This window comes from Ambystoma mexicanum, chromosome 8 (assembly GCF_040938575.1).
Source record: "Ambystoma mexicanum isolate Mex_15411 chromosome 8, UKY_AmexF1_1, whole genome shotgun sequence".
NCBI classification, from domain to species: Eukaryota; Metazoa; Chordata; class Amphibia; order Caudata; family Ambystomatidae; genus Ambystoma; species Ambystoma mexicanum.
In genome coordinates this window covers 783,926,198-783,939,899 of record NC_090929.1, presented here as the reverse complement: position 1 = coordinate 783,939,899, position 13,702 = coordinate 783,926,198, and the positions used below count along the sequence as shown (strand labels likewise).

General features: G+C 47.9%; 1 protein-coding gene across 1 annotated transcript in view; it reads right to left on the bottom strand.

The window, feature by feature from the left end:
• Positions 1-13,702, bottom strand: part of SRGN (serglycin) — a 178,555-nt gene that overhangs the window by 126,227 nt on the left and 38,626 nt on the right. The gene's annotated exons all lie outside the window — the stretch shown is intronic.

The window sequence follows — 13,702 nt, the reverse complement described above, 5'->3', positions numbered from 1 at the left end:
AGGGTGGGGGGCGGGGTTAGTGGGAAGAAGCTGGAAAAGTGCAAGAGAGCTGTGATGTGCTGTTGGCGGCCTCAGCCCGGTGGGTCCGTTGGCTGGGCCAGGGGTGTTTGTGGCCAGTAGTCATCGTGTACTGTTGTGCAAGTCGATGTGTGTTTTTTGTTATGTTGTTGCAATGTAGTGAAGTTTGTGCGGTTTGTTGTGCTGTAGGTTTGTGGTTGTGTTTGGTTTGGAGTTTGAGAGGTGTATGCAGAGGGGGAAATTGTTAGTGCAATTGGTTAGTTGGCATCTTTATCCTGAATTGAGGTGCTGGGCTTCTGTAATTTCCCAGGTGGGGTTCAGGAGACCCCCTGCGCCTCTGTCCTGATCTGGGTAATTCCGGCCTTCAAGGTCCCTTTCACATCTGGCCCCCTCCTCCCCCAGCCTCCCTCGCAGCCCTACCTCTCTTCCCTTCCCGCTCATACTGCTAGTGCACCTGCCAATGTCCACAGCTCAGCTAGTGTGGCGATTGCCAATATCCCGACAGTACCACAACACTGTGGTACCTGGTGGCAACTAAGGGGTGATTGCGGGTGTTGAGTGGGGTTAGGGTGGGTTGTTGACTCCGTATACGTCGCCTGTGTTCCACTCTACCCAGCGTCCCTCATCCAGGAGCCATGGGAGCTTCCCCACTTAAGGAGTTGTCCACAGTCGGTACTGGGGGTTGTCCGTGTCCGCTCCAGTTTAGTCATCCCTTTTCCTTTCTGTTTTGGTTTTCAGTTTGAGTCAGTGGTGTTGAAAAGCCAGGTTTTTAGTAATTTCCTAAATTTCAGGTGATTTTTGGTGTTTCTTATTTGTTTTGGGATGTTGTTCCAGGTTTTTGTGCCTAAGTGGTAGAAGGAGGTGCCTCCAAGTTTTTTCTTGAGGTATGGTTTTGGTTTGAGGCGGATTTCGTTGCTTGACCTGAGGAGCCTTGTTGGCTTGTAGATTATTTTCTTTTGTAGGTATTCTGCTCTTTGTCCACTGATTGCCCTGTGCGTTATGCACATTGAGATCCTAGGGGATGTGTTTTGGGAGGGGAGGGGAGTGGCAGGCACTGGGCGGAAATGGCCATAAGAATTAGCAAGGCCACTGGCAGTCAATGGGTGGGTAAAAAGCCAAACAACACCTACAAGCTGTGTGTCCCTCCTCTAATGCCATCTCCCTCCTATCCGTGCTACAATGCAACAGCTTTGGCTTAGAGATGGTGCTGAAGCATCACCATAAAGCCAAAACTATAAAGGGCAGAAATGCCCTGCAACTGCAAAGTCATTGTTCCCCATTTCTCCGCATGTTCACATTACTAAGCCATTTATGAATCTGCGCATCTTGACATTTTGATTGCAATGATGCAATATCTGGTGTAGGATCACCAATTCCCAATCTTAGTACACAGAAAAGATATCTGGTCCTATGCTGGCAACACATGGCATATGATGTGAGTACTTGAAACACATGCCATGTCACCTGGCACAGCAGCATAATACAGCCAAAAAACATCACTACTGAAGCATACAGTGACACTGTCAAACTGCAATACTGATATACCACTTTATACAGCACTCTCACCGTAGATAAATACACACAACACATATAGAAACAAAACACATGTGCACACACACACACACACACACATTTCAAACCACACATCAAAGCACACGCCACCAATATATGCACTTAGAAACTGCACAACACATATGACTAGCCTATTGGCCTGAAAATGCTTGTTTATCTTAAAACATGAATAGACTGTTTCGATTGTTTGGTTGCTTGAACCGACCAGTTAAACAGCGTGCAATGCTCAAAATCACATATAGTCCCTAGACACAATTATAGTGTTGCTGATTATAGCTTCATGACATGACTTGATATGGCCCATTCAGACATGTTTAGCTGGTCCCGTATGGTGATCTTAGCTTAGCTAAACACATTGTGTATAGGAGCATTGTAAATACCCAATAAATTAATTAGAGAACAAAAAAAGAAGAATATTACCAAGTTATTATATGCAATGTCTGGATAGTAGATTGCAGAACACTTTTAGGAGAATGTGCTTCACTCTTATACACACTTGAGAGATTCTGTCTATTAGGGGTCAGAGCTTGAATGCACTATGTCGCAAGAGGGCGCTAGAGGGCCGACCAAGATGGCGGTTTCCTAGTGAGCTCTGTGAAACTCCGAATAGATCCTGATAAATCGATGCATCTCTAGTGGTCATCCGACCCAAATCGCCAACAGCAGGCACCACCACAAGCTAACGCTCATAACGAGCCCAATATTGCTGTGGATTGAGCCTCCCCACCCGTGATCTCGCACTGGCTGAGAGGAGCGTGGCCCAGGCCACATCACCACAGCCTGTGCACCCCCGAGAATGGGACACATGCTGACAAAGGCAGGGGCCGACCGCGCTGTCCTCCGAAGAGACGATACTGGCGCTGCCGGGGAAGGGCTCACTGCACCTTAACATTTCATAACAGCCAGGAACTACCAGCATGGGAGACTCGATCGGCACCCTCGGCCGGAAGGTGGCGTGGCCGGGCTGCACGTCGAGCTACGGACCTGTGTGACTTCTGGTCGGGTGCAGACCGCGAGCGCTCCCTGTGGGGATGGCGCACTCCCTTTCGGCTCCTTCACCCTGGCCCATCTGTGTCCAGACATGCGGAACTAGCCCTACAACGTCCACCACGCAGAAGACCAGGGCCCAGTCTCAGCGGTAAGAATGGTTGCACAGGGGCACCGCGTGGTGGGGACCTCTCGCTCGCCTTTCTAAAGTTAATCCGTGAAGGAGCCGGCAGCGGCTGTGCCTCGGTGCACCCCCAAGGCCACAACGGCCAGGCAAGAAAAACAGCCAGCGACGCCCTGGTGGGAGGTGCATTCCCCCCGCATGTTGAGGCCCGGGTCCTGACAGGCAACGAAAAGGGACGGAATATCGTAAAAGTGTCGACGGCGACCAGCCGCTCCTGTCACAAAACAACTGCACTAATGTCTCCCCTACAGTACGGGAGGCAGTCGCACCCTGCGAGCGGAGGGAGCTTGTGATCAGTTCGTACAATAATCCCCGTGCCGGGGGCTCTCCACTAGGCCGTCAGAACTGGCCAAGATGTCATGATCCCCCACTCGCAGAACTGTGACCCCTTTGTAATCCTGCAGTGAATCCGGCAGGTAAAGGCTTGCGACATACAGTGAGGAACAGTGTGCACATTCATCCTGTGTCCCCGTGATAACCTGATAATGCTCCGTATACAGCTCTAAACTCCTGATAATACTGCAGGGACTCCGGCAGGAAAATACCTGCATTGCACATTGAGACACAGAGTGGACATACATCCTGTGTCCATGCGAGAGCCTGATATTCCACCATACACAGCCACTAATAACAGCTGCAGGCGCCGCAACAGGGATCCTGAACTCAACCTCACGGATTGAAATGTTTTTGCTAACCACTGATCTACTGACAGTTTCTGAATAGAGCAACATCCACTACACTTTGCGGGTGGCGGCCTCTTGCACTCCGCAGTCGAAGGTCCCATAAATGCCTGGGTGGAGCACCAGCCTGCAATCTATAAATATCCTCCAGTCCCGCCAGCAACATCACGGTCATGGTATCAGTTCCAGAGCACAGGGACAAGACTCACGGTTGAATCGATCTACCAGTAAGTTAACCGCGTAACATGGGCCTCTGAACATTATAAACACTCGACTCTGTAATAAATGGACACGTCTCTGGCACCCGCAGGACTTGCTCGCGCTCAGCCGCGGCACCCGCTTTACTTGACTCTCGCCAACGCCCGGGCCAAGCCTGCTCTCACTGAGTCGCGTTTTCCATTCATCTCAGTCATCCTACGAACAGGAGCTCTGACAGACTCATTTCCACTACTCTCGCAAGCAACTTCATCATATCGTCCGGACTGCACAGAATCTGGCTCCCAGCGCTTTCAGCTCCACCATGGGAAAAACTGATCTGTCCCAACGCAAACTTAACTTCGAACCCGGAACCTCCACCAAAACGCCAAAACTCAGCAGCAGGCCGGAGTCACCCACACAAGATGCAAACCCAGGAGGAAGATCTCCCCCAAGCTCTTGACATCAGAGAAATCCTCCTTGATCTGAAGGCCGGGATAGGCAGCCTCCACTGCAAGATCGATGTATTGTCATCCAAGGGGGACCAATTACAACACCGCCTTGACAAACACGCAGACAGGCTGGATGCTGTGGAACAAAGAGTCTCTGACCTAGATGATAAATCGGCATCGCTGATGGCCAGAGTGTCGACTCTGGAAGGGCAAATGAAGTCGGTCAGCGCAAAGAACGAGGACCTAGAAGCACGTTCCCGGGGAAACAATATCTGAATAGTCTGAGTCAGAGAACAACAGCTGCGGACGAAGATGGAGGACCATATCGAAAAGATTTGCGCGGAACTCTTTGGAACCGATGCACTGTCTAAATTATTTGTGGTGGAAAGAGCCCACAGAATCCCAGCTACTAGACCAATCCCAGGGGCCCAATTATTGCCAAGCTGCTTAATTACAAAGACAGGGATACAATTCTGAGACTCGCTAGAGAAAAGGGTGAATTCCAGTTTGATGGAGACAACATTAATTTCTACCCGGATTTCTCCCCAGCTGTCCAGGCACAAAGAAGATCCTTTGCTGGCATCAACCCCGTCTTCAGGACAACCAGATGCCGTATTCAATGCTCTTCCCTGTGAAACTTTGTATCCAGCACTAGGGGAAAACGCAATTCTTTAATACACCCGAAAAGGTGTGTTCCTTCCTCAACAGAATCTGATGCAGACCCCTCAATAACCACTCACAGCCCTTGCAGAGGGAACGAGCACGAAGGAATCCACAGTGAAAGCTGCATTAAGGTCAGTGGCTGACCAGGATCATACTTGATGCCACCACTAGAGAACCACAACTTATAATATCAACGGAGCCTTCTACCTTGGAAGGTCTCCGGCCCCCCAAGCGCAGCACTGATAATGTTTTTATTCACTGGGAGGGATGTTATTACGGGCCAGTTGGGGGTTGCCCGTGGAAGGGACTGTACACAGGACTTGTTTTGGGAATGCGCCTGTGGAGGCCCTGTCCATCTCCGCCCCACCCCCCTATCCTTTAAGAACTTCGACCCCCTGCATCATCAAGCAGGAAAAGACTTCAAGGAAAGAATCTAACACTTCCTGCACACTGCCTCGTCATTAGTACCACTCCTTACTGGTGCCAAACTCAATCTTCATTGTCACCATAACACCTACCGGCAAATTCACAGTAGCCACGTGGAACATCAGGGGAGGTAATCTTCTGGCAAAAACTTGCAGAATCCTCCAATATATCAAGAGGCACAAGGTTGACGTGGCCTTGATACAGGAGACACACCTCCCTCCGGAATCTGAACAGCGCTGGGCCCGCGAATGGGGCTGCCACAGGTATTTCTCCTCACACTCATTTTATGCCAGAGGGGTAGCCATCCTCATAGCTAAGAAAGCCAATTGCGGTCTGTTACAATCTGAGAAAGACACAGAAGGCAGAGCGCTCCTGGTGAGAGGGATTCTCGCGGGGAAAGAAGTGCTCATTGTAAACTCATATGTTCCCAATGTCGATGGACCAAACAACTTCAATTGGGTCATGTCTCATTTGGAAGGGGCAGGTTCCGCAACTATCATTTGGGGAGGAGACTTGAATACACCACTAGATCCCACAAAGGATAAGACACAGAACTCGAGCACCCGTCCATCCAAGGCAAGCCTCCACCTTAAAGAGATTTGTCAAGCGTTTGACCTGGTGGATATCTGGAGACATACCAACTGGGAAGCTAGAGAATACACTTTCCACTCGGCTGTCCTCAACTCCAGTTCACGCATCGACTACCTCCTGGTATCCTCCCAGAGCCTGTTTAAGTGGGGAACTTGCTAGATTATTCCCAAGACTTTTTCCAACCACTCCATGGTGACACTCAAAGGCTACCTGCCCGACGTCAAGACGAGGCCGCCCCACTGGAGATTCAAACCGGGCTCACTCTCTGACCAGGTGTTCGCAACAGAGCTTTGTCAAGAAATCACAACATTTCTGGAGGTCAATCAAGACTCGCTCTGGGAAACACTCAAATGCTACATCAGAGGGTTGTGCATGGCGAAGGAGAACGAAATCTTGAAACTAATCAGACGTTAAATGACCACCAGTGAGAACCAACTGAAAAAACTTGAGCTTGAACGCTCCAGCTCAAATGACACACATAGCCAAGCAGAACTTAAAGAGGAGTTGCTGAAGTTCAGGGCCACTGCGGAACGTGAGTTGAAATTCCTGGGACGGGGTCATCAGATTCGACAATATGGCGAAGGCCAGAAACCCAGAGCCCTCCTAGCCCGCCTGATAGCCACCGACAGGAAGCCCACTCGGGTGGAAAGAATACGCAATGCACAGGGCATACTGGTGCACACGGAGGAAGAGATAATTAATACATTCCGATCTTTATACCAGGAACTGTATCGCGCCCAACACACCACTCACCCTGAAACTCTGCAGAACTTCCTGAATGACACCAAACTTTACTGGGTGGAGCGCGATCTCTGAGAGCCCCTAAACATGCCCATTGCTATAGAAGAAATTATGCTTGCTATAAAGTCTCTCCCCAACACCAAAGCCCCGGGCCCTGATGGCCTTATTGGCGAATTCTATAAAGCATTCGCTGACACGGTGGCCCCTCTCCTCCTGCGCGTTTATGAAGAGGCACTGAATCGCAGGAATCCTACCACCAACCCTGCGCAAGGCCAATGTGATACTTTTACACAAAGCAGGCAAACCCCCCAAAGATTGCGCCTCATATAGGCCAATCTCATTGATTAATCTCGATAATAAAATACTGGCAAAGATTCTAGTGGCCAGACTGTTCCCACTCATGCCAGGACTGGTACTAGGCGACCAGTCGGGCTTTGTCCCTGGGCAAAATACAACATTCGGCATCAAGAGGCTGTTTGGCGTCATGGAAGCGCTTGACCCCTCCTGCCAGGCAGTCGCAGTTCTGCTTGACGCAGAGAAGGCCTTCGACTCCGTCGAATGGCCTTATCTTTTTGCAGTGCTTAAGCAACTGTGTCTGGGGGACTACTTTCTCAGACTGATTTCCCTCTTGTACAATGGTCCCCAATCCTACATCATCTTGGGTAATTCGAGATCCACAGGCATAGATCTACAACGCGGGACAAGACAGGGTTGCCCATTGTCTGCCCTAATTTTTGCATTAATAATGGAGCCTCTGGAGTCCAGGATGCGTTCTCGGCAGCTCCATAGAGGCCTTACCCTTGGGCCCCACAAACTGGTAATATATCTCTATGCCGATGACGTGGTCCTCTTTGTTCATGATCCAAATGAAAACTTAAACCCCATTATACACGAAGTCACTACGTTTGGCACTATATCTGGCTTAAAGATAAACCATTCCAAATCAGTGGTATATCCCCTGACAGAGGGCACCCACAAAATTTCAGACGACCACGGGTTCAAATAGGAAACCTCCCACATCTGCTATATGGGTATCTTTTTATCCCTAAATTACCACGACATATACAAAGATAACTATGAAAAAACACTTGGGGCACTCCAGGAGGGCTCTCACGCTGAACCTGTGGGGTAGAGCTTCGCTAGTCAAGATGGTGGTTCTCCCCAAACTCCTCTATTTGTTTGCCAATATACCCTTATTACTGCCACAATCCTTCTTAAAAATAATGAAGCGTCTCATTCTCGGTCTCCTGTGGGCGGGAAAACCAGCGAGGGTAGCATATGCAACACTTACATTGCCAACCTCCCAGGGAGGTCTCGTGCTCCTGGAGCGGTACTACTGGGCTGCCCAGGCGCAGTTTCTGAGTTACTGGTATGCCACACACTTTATTAGACCCCATCTTCAAATAGAACGAGCACTGGTATCCCCCAACTTGCTAAGAGCGATTATTATCGGCCACCTCCCAGTGCCCCTTACCACGCTGAACGTAGTCTTAGCAACGTATGCTGTCTGGAAAAAGATGGCACAGAAATATGGGATCCAAACTAGATTCTTTCCCCTGTTGCCAGTCAAATTTATACCAGGAATTCCCCTAACCACAGAAAAAGTATTTCACCAATGGCTAGACAAGCTACACATACAGACCCTGGGAGACCTGTTCACTGAGGGGGTATTTATATCGCCCCAGCTGGCTGGAGAAATGGGAGGCAATTACTGGTGCCAAACTCAATCTTCATTGTCACCATAACACCTACCGGCAAATTCACAGTAGCCACGTGGAACATCAGGGGAGGTAATCTTCTGGCAAAAACTTGCAGAATCCTCCAATATATCAAGAGGCACAAGGTTGACGTGGCCTTGATACAGGAGACACACCTCCCTCCGGAATCTGAACAGCGCTGGGCCCGCGAATGGGGCTGCCACAGGTATTTCTCCTCACACTCATTTTATGCCAGAGGGGTAGCCATCCTCATAGCTAAGAAAGCCAATTGCGGTCTGTTGCAATCTGAGAAAGACACAGAAGGCAGAGCGCTCCTGGTGAGAGGGATTCTCGCGGGGAAAGAAGTGCTCATTGTAAACTCATATGTTCCCAATGTCGATGGACCAAACAACTTCAATTGGGTCATGTCTCATTTGGAAGGGGCAGGTTCCGCAACGATCATTTGGGGAGGAGACTTGAATACACCACTAGATCCCACAAAGTATAAGACACAGAACTCGAGCACCCGTCCATCCAAGGCAAGCCTCCACCTTAAAGAGATTTGTCAAGCGTTTGACCTGGTGGATATCTGGAAACATACCAACTGGGAAGCTAGAGAATACACTTTCCACTCAGCTGTCCTCAACTCCAGTTCACGCATCGACTACCTCCTGGTATCCTCCCAGAGCCTGTTTAAGTGGGGAACTTGCTAGATTATTCCCAAGACTTTTTCCAACCACTCCATGGTGACACTCGAAGGCTACCTGCCCGACGTCAAGACGAGGCCGCCCCAGTGGAGATTCAAACCGGGCTCACTCTCTGACCAGGTGTTCGCAACAGAGCTTTGTCAAGAAATCACAACATTTCTGGAGGTCAATCAAGACTCGCTCTGGGAAACACTCAAATGCTACATCAGAGGGTTGTGCATGGCGAAGGAGAACGAAATCTTGAAACTAATCAGACGTTAAATGACCACCAGTGAGAACCGACTGAAAAAACTTGAGCTTGAACGCTCCAGCTCAAATGACACACATAGCCAAGCAGAACTTAAAGAGGAGTTGCTGAAGTTCAGGGCCACTGCAGAACGTGAGTTGAAATTCCTGGGACGGGGTCATCAGATTCGACAATATGGCGAAGGCCAGAAACCCAGAGCCCTCCTAGCCCGCCTGATAGCCACCGACAGGAAGCCCACTCGGGTGGAAAGAATACGCAATGCACAGGGCATACTGGTGCACACGGAGGAAGAGATAATTGATACATTCCGATCTTTATACCAGGAACTGTATCACGCCCAACACACCACTCACCCTGAAACTCTGCAGAACTTCCTGAATGACACCAAACTTTACTAGGTGGAGCGCGATCTCTGAGAGCCCCTAAACATGCCCATCGCTATAGAAGAAATTATGCTTGCTATAAAATCTCTCCCCAACACCAAAGCCCCGGGCCCTGATGGCCTTATTGGTGAATTCTATAAAGCATTCGCTGACACGGTGGCCCCTCTCCTCCTGCGCGTTTATGAAGAGGCACTGAATCGCAGGAATCCTACCACCAACCCTGCGCAAGGCCAATGTGATACTTTTACACAAAGCAGGCAAACCCCCCAAAGATTGCGCCTCATATAGGCCAATCTCATTGATTAATCTCGATAATAAAATACGGGCAAAGATTCTAGCGGCCAGACTGTTCCCACTCATGCCAGGACTGGTACTAGGCGACCAGTCGGGCTTTGTCCCTGGGCAAAATACAACATTCGGCATCAAGAGGCTGTTTGGCGTCATGGAAGCGCTTGACCCCTCCTGCCAGGCGGTCGCAGTTCTGCTTGACGCAGAGAAGGCCTTCGACTCCGTCAAGCAGTGCTTAAGCAACTGTGTCTGGGGGACTACTTTCTCAGACTGATTTCCCTCTTGTACAATGGTCCCCAACCCTACATCATCTTGGGTAATTCGAGATCCACAGGCATAGATCTACAACGCGGGACAAGACAGGGTTGCCCATTGTCTGCCCTAATTTTTGCATTAATAATGGAGCCTCTGGAGTCCAGGATGCGTTCTCGGCAGCTCCATAGAGGCCTTACCCTTGGGCCCCACAAACTGGTAATATATCTCTATGCCGATGACGTGGTCCTCTTTGTTCATGATCCAAATGAAAACTTAAACCCCATTATACACGAAGTCACTACGTTTCGCACTATATCTGGCTTAAAGATAAACCATTCCAAATCAGTGGTATATCCCCTGACACAGGGCACCCACAAAATTTCAGACGACCACGGGTTCAAATAGGAAACCTCCCACATCTGCTATATGGGTATCTTTTTATCCCTAAATTACCACGACATATACAAAGATAACTATGAAAAAACACTTGGGGCACTCCAGGAGGGCTCTCACGCTGAACCTGTGGGGTAGAGCTTCGCTAGTCAAGATGGTGGTTCTCCCCAAACTCCTCTATTTGTTTGCCAATATACCCTTATTACTGCCACAATCCTTCTTAAAAATAATGAAGCGTCTCATTCTCGGTCTCCTGTGGGCGGGAAAACCAGCGAGGGTAGCATATGCAACACTTACATTGTCAACCTCCCAGGGAGGTCTCGTGCTCCCGGACCTGGAGCGGTACTACTGGGCTGCCCAGGCGCAGTTTCTGAGTTACTGGTATGCCACACACTTTATTAGACCCCATGTTCAAATAGAACGAGCACTGGTATCCCCCAACTTGCTAAGAGCGGTTATTATCGGCCACCTCCCAGTGCCCCTTACCACGCTGAACGTACTCTTAGCCACGTATGCTGTCTGGAAAAAGATGGCACAGAAATATGGGATCCAAACTAGATTCTTTCCCCTGTTGCCAGTCAAATTTATACCAGGAATTCCCCTAACCACAGAAAAAGTATTTCACCAATGGCTAGACAAGCTACACATACAGAGCCTGGGAGACCTGTTCACTGAAGGGGTATTTATATCGCCCCAGCTGGCTGGAGAAATGGGAGGCAATACATCTCTTGACACTTTTGTCTATTTTAGACTCTGCTACTATCTCCAGACACTCATGCCAACATTCCCGCAACAACCACCCACATGGCACCTCTTACATAACACGATTCAAACCAAAGGAGAAGGCAGACTAGTCTTGTTGCTGTATAAATCCCTTTTAACGGACACCATACCCACAAACCCTCCCACTAAAACAATGTGGGAAAAATCTCTACAAACCACAATAGCAGAGGAGGACTGGGTATACATCCTTCGCCAAATGCAAAAAGTAGCATTGAACACACGCTTCAAACAAATTCACATCAACTTTCTTCATCAAACGTACTACACTCCGGCAAAGAAATGTAAACAAAAACCGGAATCGGCAGCCTCTTGCGAGAGGTGCAGTGTCCAGGCAGCAGACTTCCTTCACCTTGCGTGGAGCTGCCCAGCGGTGGCCCGGTTCTGGACTCAGGTTCTTAAAACGACGGCAGCAACAATAGGAGAGGACCCGTCACCCATTCCTACTGTGGCCCTCCTCGGGCTAACAAGGCACCAACCATCTGCGTCGAGGAAACTCGCAGCCATCCTAGTGGTGCTCGCACGCAGGAGAGTAGCCATATCTTGGGGACGTGGACCGGCCCCCACTCTGGCAAATTGGTTACAAGATGTACTATATTGTCAGGATGTCGAAACAGAGTTTATCAGGAAATCGCCCCTGCACGCCCCCACCCCCGATGTATGGGGACCATACGTCACATATTTAATCTCCATGTCCGACGACTCTTCCTCTCCAACGTGAACACATAACCTAGAACCTATGACAGCCCACCAGTTAACTCTCATGTGGGTGGATCGTAGCAGGGAACCTTTCCGAAAAATTGGCTGTGGGAGGGCGGGCGGGAGGAGGGGACAATGGGACTCTAAGGCGCAGTTGATGTGACACCTAGAAGGTGGTTTTCATTTTGTTTTTTCTGTTTGTAATTGTTTGAAAAATTCGAAAATAAAGTTAAAAAAAAAAAGAATGCAATATGTCGATTTTGCCATCAGTCTACTGAAACTCACGCATTATTGATTGTTTGTCCCTTGTTACAAAAGAGAAGAGAGGAATGTTTTAGCGTATATGTACATGGTTCATCATTTTTAAACTTGTACTCCCTTTGGTATTATATTTTAGGGGGTTGTCCCTCTTCTCTGCTAATTAAGGTGGTAACATTTTTAAAAAACATGAAATTAAACGATTAATTTACATTTTTGTATACCTTTTAATGGATAACATGAATATTAATGTATTTGATAATAATGATGCAGAATTGTGCAATGTATTTGATAACGACGCAATTGAATTGTGTGTTATTCATTATTTGCAATTGTGTTATACTTATTAAATGGACTATTGTGATTAAATGTTGTATTGAAGTTTGTATAAGGTTTGAAATAAACCAATGTGGAATAAAAAAAAATCGAAATGAGAAAACCAAATGTTATTTCAGATGTGATCTGCGATTTATAAATCATCCTACAACGCAAAATGACCATACATACTGCTTAATGGCTTAAAATATAATTGCCCATAGTTCCTGCAGCAGCTGTGTCCCAATTTACTAGAAATACGAAAATTACAATTTATTTCAGAATGCGTATTCCTCTCGTGGTGGGCCCTCGCTACCTCACGTCGATCAATAATACTTAGAAAAAGAGTAAACAATATTACACAATAAATTGAAGATAATTGCAGCTGTTTTGTTAAGAACATTGCAGAATCACCAGCACGTGCTTCACGTGTATTAGGACATGTTGAACGCTGTGCATTATGAATTGGAATGGATGAAATTTGAGAATTTTGTACAGGGAGAAGTAATGGCAGATTGGGAAAAATTCTGCCCCCTATGAGGGTTTGTAATTTGTCCTTGCGTATGGAAAGTTTTTGCTCTTTTTATTTAGGTGTTGGCTTATTTCATTTACCTCTTTTCTTTTAATGTATCTTTACAGTTCACAGAGCAGCATGTTAACTGGGATCATGGTTTGCCTCACAGTGCGTTTCTGCGTACGGCCATCAGGCTGAAACTTGAAGAAAAACAAGCATGTTATCCCTGTTCTCATGGTAGTTTATAAACTGTAAAGAAAAACACGCATTGGCAAAAGCGACAGGCCCATCTCTGCAAACACAGTACATCTTACCCCCTACATTTGCAAAGCCAGGCCTATTAGCTTTGTCTATTGTTGCTTAATTGGAAGTCCAGGACTAATACAGTGACACAAAGCCACCGGCTCATCCTCAGTTATGGATACACAAAACCTCTGAAATATATGCATCTGCGTGTTAGGCCCTAGTAGGCCACCTCGCCTAATTGTGTGCATTCAATGTTGACCTGTCGGTTTGATTTCCTGTGATTACCGATCTAGGCATACAAGTACCAAACGTTTTAATTTTATCAAGACTAAATCCCTAGCTTTATTTCTTTGACAAATTACAGATATAATTTGCTTTAAATGGACTACAACTCGCAGGTGTATTCATTTG